Source organism: Theropithecus gelada, chromosome 16 (genome assembly GCF_003255815.1).
Source record: "Theropithecus gelada isolate Dixy chromosome 16, Tgel_1.0, whole genome shotgun sequence".
Classification (NCBI taxonomy): domain Eukaryota; kingdom Metazoa; phylum Chordata; class Mammalia; order Primates; family Cercopithecidae; genus Theropithecus; species Theropithecus gelada.
In genome coordinates this window covers 14,197,209-14,206,350 of record NC_037684.1, presented here as the reverse complement: position 1 = coordinate 14,206,350, position 9,142 = coordinate 14,197,209, and the positions used below count along the sequence as shown (strand labels likewise).

General features: G+C 40.1%; 1 non-coding gene across 1 annotated transcript; it reads right to left on the bottom strand.

Annotated features, from left to right (window-relative positions):
* Nucleotides 1-3,825: 3,825 nt before the first annotated feature.
* Nucleotides 3,826-3,966, bottom strand: LOC112610531. Its single transcript, XR_003116412.1, has one exon. It is a non-coding gene; the product is annotated as a U4 spliceosomal RNA (small nuclear RNA).
* Between the last annotated feature and the right edge of the window lie 5,176 nt (nt 3,967-9,142).

Sequence of the window (9,142 nt, the reverse complement as noted above, 5' to 3'; positions counted from 1 at the left end):
CTAGATGAATTTAAACACAAATGAGTGTGCATCTCCTCTTTGTCTGTGACAAATAAACACGAAAGAATGGAGTCCTTCCTTTCCCCTCTCTGATCTGTAATGTGAATGTACCTGAGCCTCCTCGGCACTCTGTGATTCCCTAGGAAGGCCACTCTCAAATGTCATCTCATCCAAACAATGCAAATTCCACTACAAAAACACTGGAGAGTAACGAATATTTTTACTGAAGGTTTCAAGGGAGACAGAAGAGGAAGTTATGAAATACACCACTAGCAGCACCTTTTAAATTCTTACCTGAGGCAAGGCGCAGTGGCTCACACCTGTGACGCCAGCACTTTGGGAGGCCGTGGCAGGCGGATCACCTGAGGTTGGGTGTTTGAGACCAGCCTGACCAACATGGAGAAACTCCGTCTCTACTAAAAATACAAAAAATTAGCTGGGCATGGTGGCACATGCCTGTAATCCCAACTACTTGGGAGGTTGAAGCAGGACAATCGCTTGAACCTTGGAGGTGGAGGTTGCAGTGAGCCGAGGTCATGCCACTGCACTCCAGCCTCAGCAACAAGACTGAAACTCTGTCTCAAAACAAACAAACAAACAAACAATTCTTACCTGAAGCATTTCTCTCTCCCTAGAGAGAGAGCCACACACCTTTCTCTCTCTCTCAATCTCTCTTTCTTTTTTTTTTTTTTTTTTTTTTGAGATGGTATCTCGCTCTGTCACCCAGGCTGGAGTGCAGTGGCATGATCTTAGCTCTCTACAATCCCTGCCTCCTGGGCTCAAATGATCCTCCTACCTCAGCCTCCTGAGTAGGTGGGAGCACAGATGTGCACCACCATGCCCAGCTAAATTTGTATTTGTTGTACAGACGGGCTTTCATCATGTTGCCCAGGCCGATCTCGAACTCCTGAACTTAAGTGATCCGCCCACCTTAACCTCTGAAAGTGCTGGGATTACAGGTGTGAGCCACCATTCCCGGCCTCTGTCTTCTTTCTCTCAAATCTGTTCAGCCTCCCTCCCTGTCTTTGACTCTCATACTTCTTCTCCCTCTCCTCTTTTTCCCCATTATCTTCCCCTGTAGGTCTCTTCCCTTTTCTGAAGTGAAACAAGTGACCCCCTTCTGGGTTATTCAGTTTGCATCTCTACTTCCTCAGTAAATACTCTAAAGAAAAGCTTTTCTTTGGATACACAATTAATAGAATATGGGAAAGCGGAAGGGATGACAAATAATCATTTTTCTTTTTCTTTTTCATATTTCTTCTGTTGGAGATTACACAAAGTAAGGCAGCAGATTAATTGAGTGCGTAAAACAGTAGTGCATTTAGTGCAAAACAATACAAATTATACCGAAAAGACTGGGTGTGGTGGCTTACCCCTGTAATCCCAGCACTCTGGGAGGCCGAGGTGGGTGTGTGCCTGTAGTCCCAGCTACTTGGGAGGCTGAGTTGGGAGGATCACCTGGGCCCAGTTAGTCGAAGCTGCAGTGAACCTGGGTTGTGCCACTGCACTCCAGCTACGGTGACAGAGCAAGACCCTGTCTCAAAAAACAAAACAAAACGATGTATATGTAGTTTTGTTTTATATGTATAACTTATATTTATAAGCGTGTGTGTGTGTGTGTGTGTGTGTGTGTGTATATATGAAGCCTGTATTCAAGAGGTCTGCAGGGACAATCCTGTGTAACTAGGCAGATTGTCCTTTGGGGGCACTAAACGTATTAAATGATTTGTCTTGGCTTTCATTTGTGCCAAACTTGCCAGTTATGTCATTAGCAGCTCAACTTGTTAGGGCTTCTCTATGTAACTTCTAAAACAATGCATTTGTCTACCTAAAGAAAGAAACTGAGGCAAAATTAATATAGAGAGCTTATTTGGGCCAAGGTTGAGGACTGCAGCCTGGAAATACTTCGTAGTTACCTTGGGAAGTGCTCCAGAGAACAAAGGAAAGGCTTACACTTTTAAAGAAAAAATAATGAATCAGGAGAGGGGGTGACAACAAAAGTTGTTTGTGAGGAATTTTCATTGGTTTACAGAAATAATATTGATTAATGATTGGCAATACACATTGCTGAACTATAGAGTATGAGTTATGGTGTCCAATGTATGGCATTGTTAGGTTAATTTATAGCTACTTGGGGTCAGTAAATCTAGAGCCCAAATAGCAAGTAGCTTCATGAAGTGATTACCTAGCTCAAGGGGGAGTGAAGCGTGACTCTTGTCACATTTCAGTGCTCTGGGCCTGATAATTTAAAGCGGAGCTTGCATTTCTCAGATAAAAAATTTCTTTTCTTTCTCACATTGCAGATACCATCTGTACATTTTTTTTTTTTTTTTTTTTTAGACGGAGTCTTGCTCAGTTGCCCAGGCCCAGGCAGGAATGCAGCGGCACAATCTCGGCTCACTGCAACCTCTGCCTCCTGGGTTCAAGTAATTCTCCTGCCTCAGCCTCCCTAGTATCTGGGATTACAGGTGCCCGCTACCAAGCCCGGCTAATTTTTGTATTTTTAGTAGAGACAGGGTTTCACCATGTTGGCCAGGCTGGTCTTGAACTGCTGACCTCAAGTGATCTGCCCACCTTGGCCTCCCAAAGTGCTGAGATTACAGGCGTGAGCCACTGTGCTCAGCCTATCTGTATGATTTTTAAAGTCACTTAATGCTCTCATTTAAGGGGTCTTTTATTGCCTTTCAAGACACAACCTTTCTTCATTAAAAAAACAGCCTGGGCAACATGGTGAAACCCCATCTCTACAAAAACATACAAAAATTAGCCCGGCATGGTGGTGGGCGCCTGTAGTTCGAGCTACTCAGGAGGCTGAGGTGGGAGAATTGCTTGAGCCCAGGAGGTGGAGGTCACAGTGAGCCAAGATCATGCCACTGCACTCCAGCCTAGGTGAAAGAGTGAGACCTCATTTCAAAAACAAATAAATAAAAATTAAAATAAAAAAATACTGCTAAATCCTTCATTGGACGAGGATGCAATAGGCCTCTTGCAGGTGCAGGCCTTCTTTTTGCCAGTGTGGGCTGCCAATTATATGAATATAGGTCTAAGGAGGCTAGAGAAGGAATTTTCAGCATTACACCATTCAAGCAAATGTTCAATGTCCAGCCAAATAGCTAATTCTATATGGGACAAAAATAGATGGAAATGTGTTATTTGTAGTTCAACTTGTGCTTGCTTTTTTTTAAACTTAGCAAAGAACTGATTTCATTTTTATATCCTGCTCTATTCTCTACAGTGACTTAAAAACACATTATAGAAACTTTAAAAATAGAATTTGTTATTCGCAGTGGCCCAAAAGGGATATTTAAAAGAGCCTAAAAGCAAAATATAATGTAATTCATTGTAGTGCTGCTTTTAGTGTAACTTGGGACTTTTTTTAAAAAGAGATACAGACTGGTTTTTTTTTCTGATTATAAAAGATGTCTATTGTGAAAAAGTTTAAATTCATGAAATAAAAATCATCAGTAATCCCCAAACCAAAGATAATCCCTATTGACATTTTGGGATATTTCCTTTCATCTTTTTTTCTAGGGACAGGGCCAGTTACAAGGGCGTACAACCTGTGAAGTCACACAGGGCCCCTATTCAAAAGGGTTCTACACTTGATTTGAGGTTCTGTTGTTGCTTTCTTAAAATTCTTAATAATTTTGAACTGCATTTTCATTTTGCACTGGGCCCTGCAAATTACACAGCCAGTTCTGTCTACAGATGATGCACACACACACACTAATTATATATATACTTAACATATACATGTAAGATATATATTATACATAATATGTACATTATATTTATAATCTGTCTTTTTTTCTTTTTTATGTTCAGTCTCCATAGAGACTGTCAAAAATTGCCAATGCCAACTATATTTCAAGTCATTATGGTGGGGTATTGGGAAAAGTTTTCAATTAGCAATAATCGCACCTCGGATAAACCTCATTGGCTACAATACTGCCACTGCACAAAGCTGTAAACGTTATTTTTAATACATACTATTTCATGATATGGAAACATAACCATTTATTTAACTATGTCCCTATTTTGTTTTAAATTTTAAATTTTTTAAATTTTGTTTTAAATTTTGTACTGTTATAAATAATGATGAGAAACATCTTTTTACATTAATTAAAAATATATTTCTGGCTATTTCCTTAAAATAACATCCCAGACATAAAACTGAAGGGATAAAGGGATATGAACATTGTTGTTGGAACTTTGTATTTAAATTGCCAAATAGCATTCCAGAAATATTAATATTATCAGCAGAATATAAGAAATTCTCTTTTCATACTCTTGGAGGCAAAGAATACTATAATTTTAAAATATTTGGGAATTGAGTAATTTAAAATATTATCCAATTATTTTAATTTCCATTTATTTGACTACCAGTAAAGAAGGTTTTAAAATATATATATTTATTAGTCATTTTTATTTCTTCTTGAAATTGTCCTTAGACTCTAAATTTCTCAACATGATTTTTAAGGCACTTGGTGTCCTACCACTCTGGGTTTATCTTCTATCACTCCTCTCCTTTCCATTTCCCACCCTATTCTAAGCTCTAGCCATACTAAATTTTATTTAATATCTATAATTTGTCATGCTTTCTCTTGCTTCTGGCACTGTAAACATTCTACATACTACTTCTGGATGTCTTTTTCAATATCTCTTGTCTGGTTAATTCCTATTTGTCCTTCAGTTCTCAGCTTAAACATCCCTTCCCCAGAAAGCCTTTCCCACCCCCAGATTAGGTTGAGTGCCCTGCTAGGAGCTCCCAAATCATCCTATATTATTATTATTATTTCTTCCCTTTTTCTTCTTCCCCCTCCTCCTCCTCCTCTTCTTCTTCTTCCTCCTCCTCCTCCTTTCTCTTTTTCTTCTTCTTTCTTTTTTCTTCTTCCTCTTCCGTTTCTTCTTCTTCCTCTTCCTCCTCCTCATCCTATTCTTCTTCTTCCTCCTCCTCCTCTTTCTCTTTTTCTTCTTTTCTTCTTTCTTCTTCCTCTTCCCTTTCTTCTTCTTCCTCTTCCTCCTCCTCATCCTATTCTTCTTCCTCCTCCTCCTCCTCTTCTTTCTTTTTCCTTCTTCTTGTTCTTGTTCTTTCTTCTTCCCCTTCTCCTTCTTCTACTACATATTTAATTTTGAAATGATTTTTGATTTAAAGAAGAGCTACAAAGATGGTACACAGAGCTCCCATGTACCCCTCATCCAGCTTCCCTAATGTTAACATGTTACATAACCATGGCACCATGATCAAAACTAAGTTATGAACACAGTTATGATACTGTTAACTACAGACTTTATTCAGCTTTCACTAATTTTTTTCACTAATGTCCCCTTTCTGTTCTAGGATCTAATCTTGGATAGCATATTGAATTTAGTTATCCTGTCTCCTTAGTCTCCTATACTTCATATCCTATAGTGCTTAATGTATTTTATTATAATTTCCTCCCATTCTAGAATATAAGATCTGTGAGAGCAAGGGCTGTTTTTTAAATTTTTCATTTATTTTTATTTTTTACCATTGCAGCCTCAGTTCGTACAGCTGTACAGTGTCCATAGTAAGCAGGTGGTTTATATGACTGAATAGAAAGCAGGATTTTTCCTTAAAGAGTTTCTCAGAAAAGAGGGCAACACCTTCCATTTAAGTTCTTACAAAATATGTTATGTTCTTTCAATTTTTTTATTTAGAGCAATAAAGTGCTGTTCAAGGAACACACATTAGCCTGAAATGACCTCATAGAATGTGTGGATGCTTGTAGAGAGCATCTATTGGAATCAGTACAAAATGGAGACAAAGACATTTGAAAAAACCTTTAGTAATCTGTGTGGTTTTTTTTTTTGTTTTTTTTTTTTTTGGTTTTTTTGAGACGGAGTCTCGCTCTGTCGCCCAGGCTGGAGTGCAGTGGCACAATCTCAGCTCACTGCAAGCTCCGCTCCGCCTCCCGGGTTCACGCCATTCTCGTGCCTCAGCTTCCCAAGTAGCTGGGACTACAGGCGCACGCCACCACGCCCGGCTAATTTTTTTTTTGTAATTTTAGTAGAGACGGGGTTTCACCATGTTAGCCAGGATGGTCTCGAACTCCTGACCTCGTGATCCACCCGCCTCGGCCTCCAAAAGTGCTGGGATTACAGACATGAGCCACCGCGCCCGGCCAGTAATCTGTGTTTTGCGGGCTGTGACCTCACAGTGGTAAGGGCTGGATGTCCTTGTAAACAAGTTTTTTTGTTTGTTTGTCTGGTTGGTTGGTTTTTTTTTTGAGAGAGTTTCACTCTTGTTGCCCAGGCTGGAGTTCAATGGCGCGATCTCGGCTCACTGCAACCTCCACCTCCCCCTTCCAGGTTCAAGCGATTCTCCTGCCTCAGCCTCCCGAGTAGCTGGGATTACAGGCATATGCCACCATGCCTAGTTAATTTTGTATTTTCAGTAGAGACGGTTTTCACCATGTTGATCAGGCTGGTCTTGAACTCCTGACCTCAGGTGATCGCCCATCTCGACCTCCCAAAGTGCTAGGATTACGCGTGAGCCACCGTGCCCGGCCATAAACAAGTTTTAAAAGTAGATGGGGAACCAGGCATGGTGGCTCACGCCTGTAATCCCAGCATTTTTGGGAGGCCAAGGCTGGCGGATCCCTTGAGGCCAGGAGTTTGAGACCAGCCTGGTCAACATGGCGAAACCTCGTTTCTACTAAAAATACAAAAATTAGCTGGGCGTGGCATGTGCCTGTAGTCCCAGCTACTCAGGAGGCTGAGGCAGGAGAACCACTTCAACCCAGGAAGCGGAAGTGCAGTGAGCCAAGATAGTGCCACTGCACTACAGCCTGGGAGCCTCAAACAAACAAACAAACAAAACAACAACAAACACAAAGTAGACAGGGGCGTGGTGGGAAAGAGATGGAGGCTGAAGAACAATGCTGATTATAAAGTTCACTTCAAAAGCAATTCTGCTGAGTAAGTGGCTTACTTCCCTGGTCAAAGCAACCGTTATTTCTTGCCTGAAACTGCCACAACAGCCTCCTAAATGGTGTCTGTGAACCCCCTCCTATCCATCTGCAATCTTCTCTCCATGAACATCCAGAGTGATCTTTTCAAAATTCAAATCTCCTACTTAAAAACCTGTAATAGATTTGCAACTGATCTTTGAATAAAAATCAAAATTACTAATGACTTAAAAAAAAAACTTTAATCCTTAGTCTGTCTCTCTCTCTCAATCTTCTTTCTTTTTCTTTTTCTTTTTTTTTTGAGACAGGATCTTGCTCTGTTGCCCAGGTTGGAGTTCAGTGGTGCAATCATGGCCCACGGCTGTCTCGATCTCCCGGGCTCCAGCAATCCTCACACCTCAGCCTCCTGAGTAGCTGGGACTATGGGCATGCACCCCATGCTTGGTCGATTTTTAAAAATTTTTTTGTAGAGAAGAAGTCTCATTATGTTGCCCAGGCTGGTCTCAAATTCCTGAGGTCAAGCGATTCCCCTGATTCGGCCTCCAAAGTGCTACTATTACAGGCATGAGCCACAGCACCGTCTCAAGCTTTCCTTAATTGCCCTTGTTAGAATTATAGTTATAACTAAACTCTGTAAGGGCAAGACACATGTCAATTTTTGCTTACCTTTGTCTTTCCAACACCTACCAAAGTACCTGGCACTGGTAATTTGTAAGCACTTATGATTATTTGAATACATGAACAAATGAGATCCTTCATTAGGAAATGAATTATCTACACAGTGGTCTAAGAGAGTAAACTTTAATATTTGTACTCTTTGGCTTCCGGGACTCCAAACTTTACTCTGAGCCTGGCATCATGAGAGTTGATCATCTAGTTTGGTTAAGACCATTCAGCTCTACCATTCTGGGATCAAATACCTATTCAGCTTACATGATGTCTTCCTTGAAGATACTCATTTCTAGATGTCCACATCAAACAGGTCATCAATGACTGACATCTGCTGTCTGATTCTCTGAAAAGTCCTTCATCTCCACCTAAGAGAGCAACCTGATATTTACCACATGAGAATTCTTCCCCTCAGCTCTCTTGGTCACCAACAATATGGGTCCTTTATAGGTTTTCCAAGTTCTTCTCATGATTAAGGGCATTTCAGGTGCCCTGCTTGGAAATGATAGCTCTGTTTCCAGTATTTGTAGAGAAGGAACATAAAACTTGGTGCAGCACGTACTTCAGGAAATCTTGGAGAATTAAGTATTGCTTCTCAGTATCTCACTCCAGTTCTGTAGCTTTATACCTCATGCTGTAAGCATGAAGAGTAATTTAGAGTTATTAGGCGGCTTCATCAGTTATATAGAAAAAAACGTGTATTTTCCTTCTGTATAACTGATAGAATCCAGCTCTCTGTAGTGTGTACTTCCTATAATCTGTGGAGTAAAGCTGAGTTAATAGCAATTGTATCTCACACAGAGACATTGCTCTGTGTCATGTGTCTTGCCTATTACTTCCTTGGAGAAAGTTATGAAAAGTTGTGTCCACCACCATGCTCTACATCTTCCATGCTGCTTCCTTACTCCCTGGTCACAGGCCTAACTCAGAGTTCTAATCCTACAGAACACTTCATTCCCTAAATGCCCCAGTTACATCTTCTTCCCCTCTCCCTGAAGTCTTTTATGGATTGTCTATTCAAAAGATCACTGAATCAAAAAGAAAATCACCCTTCTTTATTTTTTTCCCTAACGCTTATAATCATCCAACATAATATACATATTTTGTTTACATTGTTTATTGTGATTCCTTTCACTAAAATGTAGGCTTCAGGGATCCAGGAATGTGTGTCTGTTTTATTCACGGTAGTAGTATTAGCGCTTAATATAGTACCTACAATATAGTAGGTGCTCACTAAATATTTGTTGAATGAATTAATGATGCCAAATCGATATAAGAAAGGATATTCAAGCATAACTTTACCATGCATAGGGTTTTTCATCATTTCAAATTGCTGAACAAAATTTTCAAAGTTAAAAAACAAAAATAAACGTACTACTTTGGAAGAAAATGTAGGCATTTAGAAGAAACGAGGTGTAGAATTAGGGAATTTATATTAAAAATATCACCGAAGAGTGAGCACTTGGAGACAATCTACATGTATCCATATGTCACACATGTGCCTGGGCTTTGGTTGCTAGAAATAATTGCCCTGAATAATT